Here is a 16,786-nt window from a genome sequence, read left to right on the forward strand (position 1 = left end):
TACCCATTACTCTGACTTATTTTTACCCTGAGTTAGTATTTTTTTCATGAATTCCTATTTTTTGACCTGATTGTTGGCTACATGACTGCGGTCACTTTTTATGCATCCGTACACTTAGAACTTGTGTACTTTTCTGTATGTTATACTTCAATATTTTTTTTTACAGTCCACTTCACAGGCTCACACCCCTGTCCGCCCCACCTCCTCCCCAGGGGGCAGGGACCACAGAGAGCCTGGGCGTCCTGAAGGCGCTCCCATTTGGGCGGGGTTCCCGAAGTTGCAGGCCCCGCCCCTTCGTTGCGCAGAGGAGGAAACTGAGTCCCAACCAGGGCAGCCCCGGGCCCAGGTCGCCAGCAGTGCAGCCCCCCACACCCTGCCAGGAAGTCCGCAAGGGGCATCGCAATGGGAAAAGTCAGTCCCTGGCTCGAGTACACGACCCGTGTGGCCAGGGCTCTCAGACACACCAGGTACGCACGTGGGGCCAGAGGAAGAAGGGGAGGTCAGCAATTAGTCCTTCTCAGAGGAAGGCTCCCGTGGGGGGCTTCCTAGACCAGTGATGCAGCTGGTTGTGGGGTCCCTTGTGGGGTTACAGCAAGGAGGGCTCCCTTTTCTCTGGATGATCAGAATTGACAAGGAGAATGGACACAGGTCATACTTCTGAGCTTTTACTCGGAAACGATGTGGAAACTCCCAGCCTGTGGGAGAAGGTGGGACAGGTCCCCTCCAGGCCCCTGTGAGTTCTCACTGTCTCCAGGCCTCTCCTGCCACAGCCTTTCCTTCAGCGGACGGCCTGAGGTGGACCATGGGCCCTGGACACTGGGTCTGAGGTTCCGGTAGACTCGTGGTGAGGGCTTATCACCGCAGGAGCCAGTCTTCAGGCTCAGGAACTGCAGCCCTGGCATGCTAGCTCTTCCCCTTCTCAGGGACCCTGCTGCTCCCCAGGACGGGTATAAACACAGGGACGGGGGTGCTCCTTGTGGCTGGTCTGCCTCTTTCTCCTCACTGGATAGTGCTGAGGATTTTTTAAAACACAAGCCCGTTTTATCTCCGACTTCAACCCACCCCCACAGCATTTTCCTTAAAGTCTTCCACCCCAGAGTGAAAAGCTCAGGGCATTCACTCCCTGGCTCCACGCTACAGCTGCCCAAACTGTGGCAGAGCTGGGATGAAACGCCACTCCCACCTGGTTTGTGATCCCCTGGGAGGTCCGGCACCGAGGAGGCACACCAGGGCTCAGCTTCTTTTCCGTGGCCTGTGGGGAGGCCCCAGAACTCCACGTCTTTGCCCAGTTTCAGGCATCTGTACCACCCTGCTGAACCCAGGAAGCAGGTGGCGTTGACGGCTCACAGCCCTTTGGTGAACAATTTAATTGCTTTTGCAGGGGGCTGTGGGGACCGATGGTCTTTTATGTTTTAGTTCTCTGGCCGAAGCCCATTTAGATGGTGCAGAATCCTCGGTCTTTGATTTCGGATAAATGCTGATTTCCATGAAAAAACCCTAATTATCTCCGTCTCTTCCCTCCCTCCAGGCAGAGTCCCCGGGGAAGGCAGTGCCTGCCCTTTGGCACCACGGAGGCCCTCTCCCACCCTGGTAACTTGTAGTGACACTGAGGTGCCCCCCATCCCCCATCTTGGGCAGCGCCCTCCCCTCCCCATGCCCAGGGTGCAGCTAAGGCCCTGATGCAGACCCAGCGTCTGGACGCCAAGGAGACCTGCATCCATTTGGAACATATTCCCGTAGGACCCCCCCAACCCTGGTTTTCTCCCTAGTGGTTGTCTTTCTGCTTCGATGGCTCTAACAACTTCTGTCTGTTAAACCCCAGGGGACCAGTCTCTGGGAGCAAGAAGGGTGAAGATGATGAAATAGTCCTTTTGTGGTTGGGTTTGCGAGTAGGAGAAACGGTAGTGAACTTGAGCAGACAGCATTCTGGTTTGTACCAGTACAGCGTCTGTGAGGGACCTGCACCTGTGCTCAGGGCTAGGCTCACCGTTTACCCCGCTGCTCCCCCAAAACATCCGGGATTGGGATTTTCTTTTTTTTAAGCAGTGATTTGCCACCACGTGGGGAGGGCGGGAGGACGGCATTGGAGAGAGCATGCTGAGATGGGGTCTGCTGGGGCCCGTCCTGTCCAGGACACCTCCCCACACCCCCTTGCAGAACGGGGTGCACACACAGCAGGTCTCTCCCCCGGGCTGAAGGAGGCCGGGTTGCCTGAGCTTTGGGGCCCTGGGTTTGTCCTATTGCAGTAATAGTGATAATGGTAATAATAATAAACAATAACTAACAATACCCTTGTTGTCATCCCCAGGGTTGGCTGGCTGGCTGTGGAACTGCTGAGGAGCATTTGTTTTAGAGTTATTTTCCACTTGTGATGTTTTCTGGATGGAATCCCATGCAGATGTGACATTAAGGGGGAGCCACTGTCTTCGGATGGGTGACTGGGGCTCGCTGAGGGTCAGGTCGGATCCGGCAGACTCCCACCTGGTCAGGACAGGCACCGGATGTGTGTCCATGGAGGTGGCTCTGGGGAGACGGTGTCTCCTGTGTGTGGCGGCCTGAGCTCGGGCCACGGACTCCCATGGACCAGCCTTCAGCAAGCGGCCTTGGAGGCATGGGAGGCCGTGTGAGCCGGGTCACTGACCCCCTTCCCCTGCAGGGAACACTGTTGGGGTGCACATTCCCCTCGGGGAATCATCTGCATGTTGGCGACGTGCTGTTCGAATGAGGCCCCCTCTGGCCCTGCACGTGGGCCCCTTGGAGGACGGGCAGCTGGAGTGGGGGCTCGGCCCGACCAGCAGAGGCTTCCTGTGGGCACATAACTGCCCCCCAGAGCCCAAGAGTCTGGCACACAGTCCCCACCGTGGGTCACCCTGAACTTCGTCCAATGGCGAAGGCAGCGTGGAGAACAGGGTGCTCCTAGTCAGGAACCTGTGAACAGGAGCTGGGGGTGGGTTGACTCAGAGACCCGGAGAGGGGGAGTGTGTCAGAAGGGAGGTCTGGCAGGGTCCACTCCCCGCACTGCGAGATCCCCAGCGAGGAGTTGGTGGTAGGCCTGGGGTGCAGGGTTGGCCAGGAGCTGAGCGGCATCCACAGGCATCGGAGGCACCTCGACTTGGTGCAGTTAATGGGTCGAAACACTCAGACGTGGGCATTAAACACACTCATGAAATCCCCAAACCAGAGCCGAGCTGAGCTTCCAAAGTGACTGAGATGTATAGCAAATAAAAGTCTGAAATTACAGAAAGCTTTTTACAGAGATTGCTCTGCAGGACCAGGGGAGGGGCCCTTCTGCTCTCTGTCGAGTTATTACAGAATTCTATTTTGTTTTTAACATCATGGTTTTCTAATAAGAAACCATCTGGCAGCATTTCCCCCCACCCAGGGGTATTGTTTTGTGGCCCTTTTCAGCTGGAAGGCTGATTTTGTAATAATTTACCAAACAGAAGTGTCCTTTTCCTGATGCGGAGACAGGGGCTCCTGCAGGGGACATCTGTTTGTGGAGCGCGCTTGGGGGGTCCGTGACCTCATTACACCTTGGCGGGGGGGGGGTTCCCTCTCCCGAACACCTCCCAGGGTCTGAGTCGAGCACACGGGCCGTTCTGTTATAGAACACGCGGGGGGTGGTTCATGATAAAGTTTTACAGAAAGGATTCCCCCTTTCTGTCTCTGGAGGTTCCCCCACGCACACACATACCTACTAGGTTCGAAATGCCCGCCGCCAGAGGAAAGACGTCTCTCAATGCCAGAGACTGTTGAAAGGAAAGAAATTATTTATTTAAAAATCACACAGACTTAGAGTAATGACTGAATGTCTTCATTAAGATACTAAAGTCCTCTAGAATACCCACAGATGCACAGTCCTTCCCTCTCCCTCTGCCCAGTCTGGGGTACCGCATCTCAGGAAAAGAATTAGAAGTCCGTGATTCAGACTCCCGGCACCATCAGTTGTGTGGCTGCTGCAATCTCCAGTTAATCCAAAGCCATGTGGCAGCCCATGCCACAGCCCACCAGCAAGAGTCCTTTCTCCCCTTGTCTTCCCGGCAAAGTCTCTTCAGCTGCCTAAGCCGCGTGGCAAAAAGAAGCACTCCAAAACCCCATGGTCCTCTCCTATTCACTCCGCCAAAGCTGCATGTTTCTCTCCCTTCTTCCCCAAAGCCTCGTGGTCGTCCCTCTTCTCCTTCAGAACCACGTGGTCCTCTCTCTCTATGGCTGCCGCACCTAGGTTTAAATCTCAGCGCCCATCTTCCTTTGCAGCCCCATTTCCGACTCCTCCTACAACCAGTTACACCTGCCAGCATCCCTGTATTCTTCCAGCTTTACTGGGCTGTCATAGTAAGTCCGGGCAGGTGTGGCCCCCTGCATGGCATGGAGCCAATCATCTCCACGCTCTCACGCAGGCTCTGTAACCAGGGGGAGTTGCTTCCCAGTTACATTTTAGGTGGAATTTGCTCCCATCCCCCTGGCTCAAAGTGTGCCCACAGCTATTTAACATATCCATGAAACCAGTTAAAGGTTATAGATATGTTAAATGACCGTGCCAGGGGTTAGCTGCAAAGCTCTTGCTACCCAAAACAGCTCTGAATGGCTCTGTTCCATATGTCCCTTCCCCGTGCTCAGGCTTGTGGGTGTGAGGACATCCTATATATTTTTTTCTAATATTTCCTGAACACCTTGAGTTCGGGACCCCATTACAAATCCCTTCTTATGGCCCTCCTCTTGGCTACACCCTGCTTCAGTTCCAGGAGGTGGCGCTGGGCCACCCCGAGCAGAGGCTGAGGGGCAAGGTGGGCGGCTGCACGCTGACCTTGGGGAGTAGCCGTGCCCGGGCCACGCGGGGTTCCGGACACAGGGCTAGGAGGAGAACGGTCTGAAGCGGCCCAGGGAGCCCCTGCTGGGCACGGTGCTGCCGGGCAGCTGGGCATCACCTCAGGAGGCGCAGAAGGAAGTGAGACGCCCCATTAGAAAGGGAAAACGGCGCCGAATACACAGCTGCCTCCAAAACATCTCCCGGTTTGGCCAGAGGTGCCGGGTGCCAGATGGGCAGTGCCAGGGAGTGGAACCAGGGCGCCCACCGACACTGCACCTCCAAGGGACACACAGGAGCAATCGGCCAGCAAGCCACACGGGCGGAAACTTAAAGTGGGAGGGAGGGTCAGAGAGGGACAGATGACAGGGGCATCTGTAGGGAAGATCCAGAAACATCCACAAACTGCCAGACTAACGCGTGATTTTACCCAAGCCACTGGGTTCAAGGCCAATTTACAAAAATCAAGCTGATTTATTTAGAAAAGCAGCAAACAGGAAAAAATTTAAATGCCCCAGCAATGGCATGTGGGCATCTGTTGGGAGCCCACCAACAGCCGACCCTTGACACAGTTGGGACGGATGAGATGCGTCTGCACAGCAGAGGCAGCTGTGGCTGGACTTCCTGTCTATCTCTTCTTGCAAGTCTGTCTTTGCTATTACTAGGTGGTGGGATTTTTGAGCACTTGTATTTCAGGTCCACTGATCTGCAGAATTCCAACACAATTGCACAAATTGATTTCTTGGCCATAGAACAAAAGTCCCTTATAACCCCTCTGCAGCCTACTTCCCCTACCTATTGGAAGATTAATATTAGACAATGGGCAGGCCATCTGCCTGGAAAATAGAGAAAAGTTTTACTAGATGTTCCCCTTAGTACAACCCCCCATATACCTTGGACAGGAATAATAATTGACAGAACTAGATGGGTAAAAGAGCAAGGAAAATACGTGAACTATTATGATTTAAGCATGAGGTAACAAATACAAAGATCATCCCCTGCAAAGCACATAAAGAAAGAACCTAGACGGGAAGATAGACGGCTGAGTTAGAGAGCCTAACCACATAGGCCCTTTAATAGTTCACATATAACTGCTGGCTAGTCTAGCATATCTTTTTGACCTATGCCAAATTCTGAACACTTTGTTAGACATCAAATGATCAATAGCCATTTGAAACTTTGAACATGTAGTTACTTGTGCTTGTCTGATTGATGGCCCTCCTGGTCAAAATAACTTTTGTTTAGTATGAACAAATCTGTAGAACTTCCTGTACATTTCCTTGGTATTTCTGTATAAACTTTTCCTGCTTGAGAAATCATGCCATGCACCTGTTCCTTTGATGTCATATAACAAATCCCCATAAAAATAAAGCTTGATTAAACTCTTAGAGTTCGGTCAGACTCACAAGGGCTGGCCGTTCTCCGGCATCAAACTTGGTGTCTGATCCCTCGTTTGTCGCCTGTGCCGTCCATCCTTCGGGGACCCTGAGACCCGCCGAGGCTGGACCCCGGCAGACATCTATGCCTGGGAATAAGTCCCTGTACGGACCTCCACATGGAGCGAGAGAACCCCCCAGGGGAACGGTGAGAGGGGACGGAGCACCATGTTCACGCCACACTCACCCCCCCCACTTCAAGCCACATTCTTGCCGTGTTCACATGCCATCCATGCATGGATCACGTGCCAATCACACACCGATCACGTGCCATCCATGTGTTGTTTCCATTGATCACGTGCCATCCACGCTTTGTTCACATGTTGTTTACACACAGTTCACGTGCTGTTTGATAGGGGACTTAAGAGTTGGAAGATTTCAGTTTAGGTAATAGCTAATAAGCTTAATAATCAACGCCTGCAAAAGCTTTGTTCCAGGAACTGGTAGTGGGACCCACCCCGACTCCAGGAGACCAGGAGCAGCTCCACCTGTGCGCCTCAGGAGGCCCACACCCAGTTCCAGGTGGTGTCTGAGCCATTGTGCTCCAGGTGAGATGCCCACCACTAGGACACAGCTAAAGCCCACCGCCCAGGGTGAGAACGCTGAACTTGTTTGTTTGTAATCCAATGAACTTTTCCTTGAATTCCAAACCTCTACCTACGCTTTGCTCTCCTTATAAAAAGGGCCATTTTAAAATGGAATTTAGATGGTCTGTCAGGGTACGAACCCGCCATGTTCTCATATCGCCGGCCATGTGCATAAAGCGCCATAAAGATTCAGTCCCTGTTGCTGCTGATTGGGCTTGGTAGTGGCGGGCAGCCCGGATGCCAGTGTCTTCTCTGGTTTCATATTTTGGCGACTCCGCCGGGACCCACTTTGGGACTCTCCGGGAAGTGTGGGTATTTGGTGGGGAGTCCCATTGGCTGCCTGGGCTGAGAGGCCCTGAGGTTTTGGTTTGGAGAATCCCAAGCAGCTGCCAAGTGATTTCACTTGGGGATTCTCCCCCTCACTCCTGGCATTTCTCATCGTTTTTCACATTTGATGGAATTGAAGCAGGGTGCAGCCAAGAGGAGGGCCCCAGGAAGGGATTTGTAATGGGGTCCAGGACTCGGGGTGTCCAGGAAATATTAGAAAAATGTATGTAGGATGTCCTCACCCCCACAAGCCTGAGCCAGGGGGGATGGGACACATGGAACAGGGCCATTCAGAGCTGTTTTGGGTAGCAACAGCTTTGTAGCTAACCCCTGGCAGTCATTTAACATATCTATAACCTTTAACTGGTTTCATAGATATGTTAAATAGCTGTGGCCCTGCTTTGAGCCAGGGAGATGGGAGTGACTTCCACCCAAGCTGGGTCTGAGAAGCAACTCCCCCTGGTTACAGGGCCTGTGGGAGAGCTTGGAGATGATTGGCTCCATGCCATGGGGCCACACCTGCCCAGACTTACTATGGCAGCCCAGTAAAGCTGGAAGAATACAGGGATGTTGGCAGGTGTAACTGACTGTAGGAGGAGTCAGAAATGGGGCTGCAAAGGAAGATGGGCACTGGGATTTAAACCTAGGCGCGGCAGCCATAGAAGGGGGAGGACCACAAGGTTTTGGGGGAGAAAGGAGGCGACCATGCGGCTCTGAAGGAAGGAGTAGACCACGCGGCTCCGAAGTAAAGAGTAGACCATGCGGTTCTGAAGTAAATGGAAGTACCACACGGTTCTGAAGGAGAGTAGAGAGGACCACGAGGTTTTGGAGTGTTTCTTTTTGCCACGCGGCTTAGGCAGCAGGAGAGACTTTGACGGGAAGAAAAAGGGGAGAAAGGACTCTTGCTGGTGGGCCATGAGAAGGTGCCGCCTGGCTTTGGATTAACTGGAGATTGCAGCAGCCACACAGCTGATGGTGCCGGGAGCCTGAATCACGGACTTCTACTTCTTTTCCTGAGACACGGTACCCTGGACTGGGCACAGGGAGAGGGAAGGACTGTGCATCTGTGGGCATTCTAGAGGACTTTAGTATCTTATTGAAGACATTAAGCCATTACTCTAAGTCTGTGTAACTTTTAAATAAACAATTCCTTTCCTTTTCACCAGTCTCTGGCATTGAGAGACGTCTTTCCTCTGGCGGCGGGCATTTCGAACCTAGCAGGTGGGCGTGGGGGAAGGAACCTCCAGAGACAGAAAGGGGGAATCCTTTCTGTAATAATTTATCGTGAACCACCCCCTGCCCTTGCTCTGTAACAGAATCACTGCACTTTCTGGTTCAGGTTAAAATCCGGGGTCACAGCTTAGGTCATCTGGTAAAGGTACCATTCGGGGTTACAGAGCTCGATCTGAAAAAATGACGTCCGATCTGGTTTGGTTTGGGTACCCTGTGTTTGGGGCTCCATCTGGTAGAATGGGGGAAAAAGCCTCTGTTCCGGGAAGCAGCCCTTTGGGGCCAGTTCTGGCTAATTTGTCGATTTATGAGCGTATACCTAGAGCGCATGTGGCTTTATTGTAGTGCTGCTCTGTTTGTGTCCTGTATAATTTAGACTCAGGAGAGCGCTGGTCACTGAATGGGTCTTTACGTTGCTGTATTATACTGTAACTAGAGTTGTTACAGTATAAAATCCGGTAAGTGGGACAAAATGCCTTACCTAGAAGTTTGTTTGAGTTTACATTATAAAGAGGCATGCAGAATTAAAAAAAAAAAACAACAGAAAATAAGTTAATGGCTCAGAGAAAGGGGAATTTGCATGTGAAAGACAGAAGCTCTGAGGAGAAGGACGAGGAAGATCTAGATATTGTGACTGCTGCAAGCTGGTCAGTGTCCCCACAGCCCCAGGGGAGTGGATGGGGAAAGTGCACCTGAACCATCTTGAATCGGTCAAGGAACCAAATTTGGTAGAGAAAAAGCCCCTACCGGGGCAGGGCAATATCCTTTTCAGAACCTTCCAGTGGGAGTAGGGCCAGAGGGCCAGCCTGCTGGATGTTATTGGACGCACACTCTGTTTTCTACATTGGATCTGTTAAACTGGAAAAGCTCAACCCCCTTTTTAAAAAAAATCTTTAAAAAAAATTTTGTTGTTGTTGTTCAATTAGAGTTGTCTGCATTTTCTCCCCACCTCTCTACCCCACCCCAGCCAAACCCATCTCCCTCCCCCGCCTCCACCCTCTCCCTTTATTTTGTCCATGTGTCCTTTATAGTAGTTCCTGAAAACCCCTCTCCCCACTATCTCCTCCCCACTCCCCTCTGGCTATTGTTAGATTACTCTTAACTTCAATGTCTCTGGTTATATATTGTTTTCTTTTTTCTTTTGTTGATCATGTTCCAGTTAAAGGTGAGATCATATGGTATTTGTCCCTCACCGCCAATTAAAAAATGGGCAAAGGACTTGAACAGACACTTCTCCAAGGAAGACATACAGAGGGCCCAGAGACATATGAGAAGATGCTCAGCATCACTAGCCATCAGAGAGATGCAAATTAAAACCACAGTGAGGTACCCCCTCACACTGGTCAGAGTGGCCAACATAAACAAATCAACAAACACATGTTGGAGAGGATGCGGAAAAAAGGGAACCCTAGTATATTGTTGGTGGGAATGCAGACTGGTGCGGCCACTGTGGAAAACAGGAGGGAATTTCCTCAAACCCTTCTCATAGAGATGATCCTGCTAAAATGACTTATTTGGTTGCATCAGTTTTTGCCACTCATCATCCCCAGTGGACAGACGTACAAGCCTTATTGAATTCTTTGCTTCAATAAGGGGGATGAGCAATGAGCAGAGGCTGGTGTCAGATAAGGCAAATGAAGAGGCTCGGAAGTTGCACCAAGAAAATCCAGATGGGGCTCTGGGCCTTCCCAGGGCAATCCCTGTAACTGAGCCCAACGAGGACCCTAATGGGGACGGCCTTACTCTCTTAGAGCATTGTAAGGGATGCCTCCTTGTGAGAATGGGGGAAGGCGTCCCTGAGCAGAAAAGGCTGACTATGGTGCAGGCGGTGCAACAAAAGTCCACAGAGGACCCCTCCCAACACCAGGAAACAGTTCAGGAGATTCCTGGGGATGGCAAGCGACCGCCACATTTGAATTCCAAACTTTGGGCTCATCGCCAAACCACTGTGTGAGGCTCTGAAGGGACGGGAATAGAACCCTTTAAAGTGGACAAAGGAGTGCACTCAGGCTTTTGAGTGTCTGAAGGTGCACCTGGCTTCTGCACCGGCTCTGGGGCTTCCAAACCTACTGAAGCCTTTTCAATAATATGTGTGTGAGACACAGGGCTTTGTCCTAGGATTCCTCACCCAAAAGCTTAGTGACATATGCGGCCCATCGCATAATTGTCAGGGAAATTAGATCACACTGTCCAGGGGTGGCCAGCCCACTTGAGAGTGGCAGCCGCCTGTGAGCTCTTGCAGGAAGCTGAGAAGTTTCCCTTGGGACAGCCTATACCAGTTATGTGTCCCAGCAAGTGTTGAGCCTGCTGGAGCAAAAGGGAAATATGTGGCTTGCCGCTGGAAGAACGGGCAGGTACCAAGCCATTCTTCTCACCAATCCCAACGTCTCCCTCAAAAATCTACATTAAATCCTGCCTCTCTTCTCCCCGAGCCCGACTCGGCTGCGCTAATACATGACTCTGCTGAATAACAGATGAAGTGTATTGTAGCAGAATTGATTTACAGGACCATCCTTTAGAAGAAGCAGACTGGACTCTATACAGGTGGGAGCAGTTGTATGGACAAAGGAAGCAGAAAGGCTGGGTATGCAGTTGTGACTCTTGAAGGAGTAGTGGAGGCCAAAGACCTGCCACCAGGAACCCCTGTTCAGAAAGCCGTACTGATCACATCGATGAGGGAGCTGGAATTGTCACAGGAAAAGAGATAAATGTACACACCGACTCAAGGTATGCTTTCTTGATTTTGCATTCACGTGGTTCAGTCTGGAAGGAAAGAGGACTATTAACCTCCAATAGGAAGGAGATTAAGCATGCAGCAGAAATTTTAAAATTATTAGGTGCTGTTCAGGTGCCTTTACAGGTGGCAGTTAGGCACTGCCCGCGGCATCAGAAAGAGGACACTGAAGTGGCTAGAGGAAACAATCTGGCTGAATGGGCAGCAAAAGAGGTTGCTAAAGGAATGTTCAGAATTCCCTTGGTACCTGTTCTGGACATGTCACAATTTGGCCTTGAATATTCGAATGCAGACTTAGAGAAAGCTAAGGGCTAAGGTTTTGATGAAGAAGGTCCTGATAGCAGATGGAAAAAGAAGAAGAAAGGAGCTATACTGTGTTCCTGATCATTTAGTAGAGCCAGTCATGAAGCATTTGCATGAGGCCACACACTGTAGAAGAGACTCCTTAACCACCTATGTCAAACTGTGGCTCACAGGTCCCGGAATTTCTAGAGCCATAAGAAAAGTAATTGCTAGATGTGTTGTGTGCCGGAAGAACAACCCCAAACAGATCCCCATCAAAGGAGAGAAGGACAGCAACGCCAAGGCCAGTGTCCACGTGAGGTCTGCCAAACAGACTGTACTCAGATGCCAAGGGTCTGAGAGTGGAAATATTTGTTAGTCTTTGTTGACGCCTTTTTCAGGATGGATAGAAGCTTATCCTACTAGAATGGAGACATCTTTGGAGGCAGTGAAAGCTTTACTGAAGGAAATAATCCCTCACTTTGGCCTCCCTGGCAGCATCCAGAGTGATAACAGACCTGCTTTTATTTCAGAAATTACACAGAAGGTTAATTTGAGGAATCAAGTGGAGACTCTACATGGTATGGAGACTCAGGCTTCTGGGAAGGTAGAGAAGATGAATCACACCCTGAAGAAAAATGTAGCCAAGCTGTGTTAAGAAACTCATCTGCATCGGGATCCAGCCTTGCCTATTGCCCTGCTCAGGACAAGGGTGGCTCTTCGAAGTGGGATTCAGTGGAGTCCCTATGAAATTGTGTACAGGTGGCCATTTCAGGCTACAATTGGGGTGGGAGATATGCATATAGGTTAAGAAACGAAGAGGAAGAAATACGCACCACATGTAAGTCAAATCTTAGCTGTAACTGATGACTTTGCCTGCACTGGAGACTCCTCCCCTGTAGGTTCACTGCATTTGTTGGAGCCAGGAGGCAAGGTGCTGCTCAAGACCTGGAGGGCAGGATCTCCAGAGAATCGACTGGAAGAGAAGTGGACTGGACCTTGGGACATACTCATCACCACCCCAACTGTGGTGAAGTTGGCAGGAATAAAACCTTGGATTCGTCACACCTGGATAAAGAAAGCACTAGAGGAACAATGGACCGCCAAGCCTCAAGAAAACCCGAGTCATCTTTCGGAAACAATGACTTATGTTGTCTTCATTACTGCCTGTTAGCTCCTTGTTATGGACAACGTATTCCCTTCAAACGGGATGAAAATATTTGGGTATATTTAGCAAAAACAGTTCTGAATATTTCTGACTTTTGTCTTGCAGGAGGAACTTATGTTGAACAAGCTTTCACTCCATGTGTTATAGGTGTCTGTACTCCTTTGGAGAGCCTTAGAAATTATACTGTATTTGAACATATTGAAAAGAAAATGACCTACTCTGATATTTATAATTGGGCACCAGTGGTGACTATAAAGGACAGGGAAATGTTTTCATTGAAAGTCGGTATTGTAGCCCCAGCTAGAGGATGTGTAACTTTTGCCAACTGTACTAAAAACCGTCTTGTGCTCTCAGCAGATGTGAAAATGAATCGCACCACCACCACCGATGTATCTCATGCTCATGCTCATGTAAAACGGCCCACAGGATGGTTTCTGACATGTGGAATGACTGTCCATTCTTATGTTCGGGCAAACACTCTGGGGGACCATGCTTTCTGGGGAGACTGACGGTGTTCATGCCTCCAAAGCCCCACTCGACCCAGATTCGATGGGATCTCTCCCTTACTCCCTTGTATCAGTGGCTTACACCTCTTTAGCCCTGCTGAATATGTGTCTTTAACTATATTTGTCATGCCAACCATGGTAATTTATTTGAATATAGAAATAAGGAGAAGAGCCTGCGCTACGGGAAAAGCTTTGGATGCCACCTCACAAGCCATCAGTGCCATTAGTCAAGAACTAGGACAAATCAGAGAAGCAGTACTAGAAAATCGTGCAGCTGTAGACTACCTACTTTTAAGGCAAAATCATGGATGTGAAGAATTTAAAGGACTCTGCTGTTTTAACCTAACTGATAGTTCACAACTCATAGAGCATAAGGTAAAGCAAGTAAATGATGTGGTGTCCAATATCAAACAGAGAGGGATTGTTTGGCATTGACCGGTCTAAACTAACCTCCTGGCTGCCTAGTACATGTGGTCTTTGAGAGGCATTTATGGTTTTTATCCTTGTCATTTTCTTCAGTATCATAGCTCGTTGTTGCATACAGTGTGCGTCCTTATGTGGGTCTGCAGTTAGGTGTTTTCCTAAAACCTCCACTGGACAGTGCAATGCTAAGTTCTGATCTCATAGAAATGAGATAGTTTCATACTAAAGTTGGGGAATGATAGGGGACTGAAGAGTCGTAAAATTTTAGTTTAAGGTAAAAAGTTATAAACCTAGCAAGTAATGTATATGTTAAAGCTTGTTTCAGAAACTACAGTTTTGGTTCCTGGGAAAACAGCCGACCTCCTGGGGCACTGCTAAAGATTACCCCCTGGGGACAAATTGGAGGCATCCTGACCTTGTGTTCCAGGGAGAGACAGACAACCACTGCCCCTGGGAACAGCTAACTGCCCAGGACAGGGATGTTGCAGCTTCTTTCACCTAATCCTCCCTGAATTTCAAAGCCCTCACCACACCTTGTTTATTCCCTGTTATGAAAAGTCTGGCCTGGAAAGAGAAGGGAAGATGGTGTGTTAGGGAATGAATCCACCATCTTCTCGGATCACTGGCCATCTGAATAAAGCGCCCACAAAGATTCGATCTCATTCATTGCTGATTGTGTTTGGCAGTGACCAGCAGCCTGGACACCGGTGTCTTTTCCGGTTTCACTATCGTTTTTATGTATATACACTTGCAGAGATGTCGATGTGCCCGTTTTTGTCTACTTTCTCTGGATTTAGTTTACTCTTTTAGATTCCTAATATGGGTACAAAAATAGTAAATTTCCAGCTTTTATTTCTGATAATCTGCATTGAAGGGTGAAGATTTCTTTCATAAGTTTTGGTATGTAGTATCTTTATCACCATTCATTTTCAATTATTTTGTAATTGAAATTGTGTTTTACTTTTGAGGTTGTTTACGAGTATATTACATAACTACCAAATATAAGGACTTTCCAGAGTCCCATTTTTGGAAAGTGAATACTGGCTGAAGTGCAATGAGAACACCTAAGAAACATTGTATATAATTTCAATGCTGCGATGCTTGTAGAAACTGGCTTTATATTGGCTTGGCCAAACGATAAAACCTTTTGGGAAGATGGAATTATGAAGAGGCCTGCAATATTGCAGAAAGTAGGAACAAAACGGTGAATACATTGTTTAATACCGTTATTGGTGAAAACGAAAAACGTCTGTTCCTTTGCGTCTTTACATAAAAACTGAATGAACCTTTTGGCCAAGCAACTAGTACAGTGTTCCAAGAGTGCATCTCTGCTGCCATCTCGTGGGAATTCTGGGGAATGACATCTTAGTTGAGTCAGGAAAAGTGGTTGATTCCAGTGGAATATCAATGAGTGTTGATGGCCGTGGTATTTAGAAGTGCACCTCAAAACATCTAAGTGTAAGTACTTTCCAGTTACCTCGAGACTGGTTTCCAGAGTAATGGCCAAGGAACGATAAACGTGATTTATGTGACATTGTTGGAACTGGCCTTATAGTGTAATCAAGTTGTTACAACTTGCAGGTGTGCTTCAAAATCGTTTGTCATCGGCTTTGTCGGTTGCAGCTTCCTTAAACAACGTGGAGGGAAAGTTCATTCATAATTTTGCACTAAGAGGTACAAGAAAAAAAGAGTAAAATAGAGTAAGCGCCATCAATGTATGTATGTGCCCTTCTGGACATGTCTACAGGCTCGTTTCCTCCACTCTGCCTGGACCTTGTTTACCATTTCAGATTCCTTGTATGGGCGCAAAACTTGTGCATTTTAAGCCTCTGTTTCTAATGTGTGCATTCAAGGGTGAGAATTTCTTTCTCAGGTTTTGGTCCGTAGCATCTTTAGCATCATTCAGGTCAAGTTACTTTGTAATTCAAATAGTGGTTCATTTTGGAGGTTCTGTAGGAGTCTATTTGAGAAGGTCTGTGCAGCAGAACTTTGTCCTCACCCATTCCCCGTGAATGCCAGCTCAAGTGCCATTAGAGCAGAAAACATATTGTATAGGCTTTCGAGGCTGTGATGATGGTTGAAACTTGCTTTAAATGGGATTGTCCAAAAAGTCATTTTGGTCCCCCACAACTGCACCACCTCTGCATCCCTCCCAGCAAGTCACCTGGCACCAGCCCCGCATACTTGCCTTTAATGTCATTTGAAACTTTTTTAGACAGTATCATGACAACTGTCATATCCTCCTGGGATGACAAACCTCATGACAACTGTTGAATGTGTGTGTGGCCCTCTTCTCACTGAAGACACCTGAACCTAACATTTTTGGCTCCTCAGTCTGTGTCATTTCCAGAAAGGTACAAGCGCAAGTGTAAGGCAAGAAAACATGCTTGGTGTACAGAGAAGACGCTGAGTCTTATGGAACATGTGAGAAGTGGGTTGCAAAGATTCATGCCGGAGATTTCTCATGCGCAGTTGCCCATGGGTAGGCAGACCAGGAGCAGTGGAGAGCCATCCAGGGCAGACGTTAACAGAAGACAGACCACGTTGTGGCACGCGGGAGACAGGCAATATACTCAAAGTATCCCAATCAAATGTCAAAAAGCATTTGCAGCAGCTTGATTATGTTAATCTCTTTGACGTTTGGGTTCCACAGATGTCAAGCTGGGTGGTGGGGGTCCCATCTTGACTGAATTTCCACATGCAGTTCTCTACGGAAATGGAAGGGAAACATTCCATTTCCAAGACAAAGTGTGAGGGGATGAACCATTGATATTTGAGAAAAATGTGGAACATGAGATATTGAGGGAAGTCCAGGAACCACCAGCAGCCCATCCAAAGGGTGGTCTTCATCTGAAGGAGGTGATGTCCTGCAGTGGGTGCTCCTTGCGGAAACTCAGAGGGCTTCTCCCGACAATGACTGATCTCCGTTAGACTAAGTGAAAGCCACCTGAGGGAAAATGTCCAGAATTTGTCAGGAAAGACAGGGGAGCTTCAGGATAAGGCAGGAGCGCACCTGCTTCTCTTTGGTGACCAGGGGAAAAGTTCCAGCCTGGCTGGGCAGTCACGATTCATCTGCAGTCCTCACCAGAGCTTGTGCTTTTGCATGACCCTTTAGTTTGGTCTTTGTGAATTTCTCTTATTGGAGAGGAATTTTCCTTCCCTGGAATAGTTCTCTGGTCTGAAAGAGAACAATGTTCTGGGATGATGGAACAGTGAAATTGCATGAAAGGTGGCAGAGGGCAGTGGAACAAAATGGTGACAATGTTGTCCGGTTGTTGTTCAGTCCCGT

General features: G+C 49.0%; 1 long non-coding RNA gene across 1 annotated transcript; it reads left to right on the top strand.

Moving 5' to 3' along the window:
- Positions 1-242: 242 nt before the first annotated feature.
- Positions 243-3,301, top strand: LOC128781387 (uncharacterized). The gene is made up of 3 exons (XR_008427353.2): positions 243-467; positions 1,529-1,590; positions 2,309-3,301. It is a non-coding gene; the product is annotated as an uncharacterized lncRNA (long non-coding RNA).
- The last annotated feature ends 13,485 nt before the right edge of the window (positions 3,302-16,786 follow it).

The sequence above is a fragment of the Desmodus rotundus genome, chromosome 7, assembly GCF_022682495.2.
Source record: "Desmodus rotundus isolate HL8 chromosome 7, HLdesRot8A.1, whole genome shotgun sequence".
NCBI classification, from domain to species: Eukaryota; Metazoa; Chordata; class Mammalia; order Chiroptera; family Phyllostomidae; genus Desmodus; species Desmodus rotundus.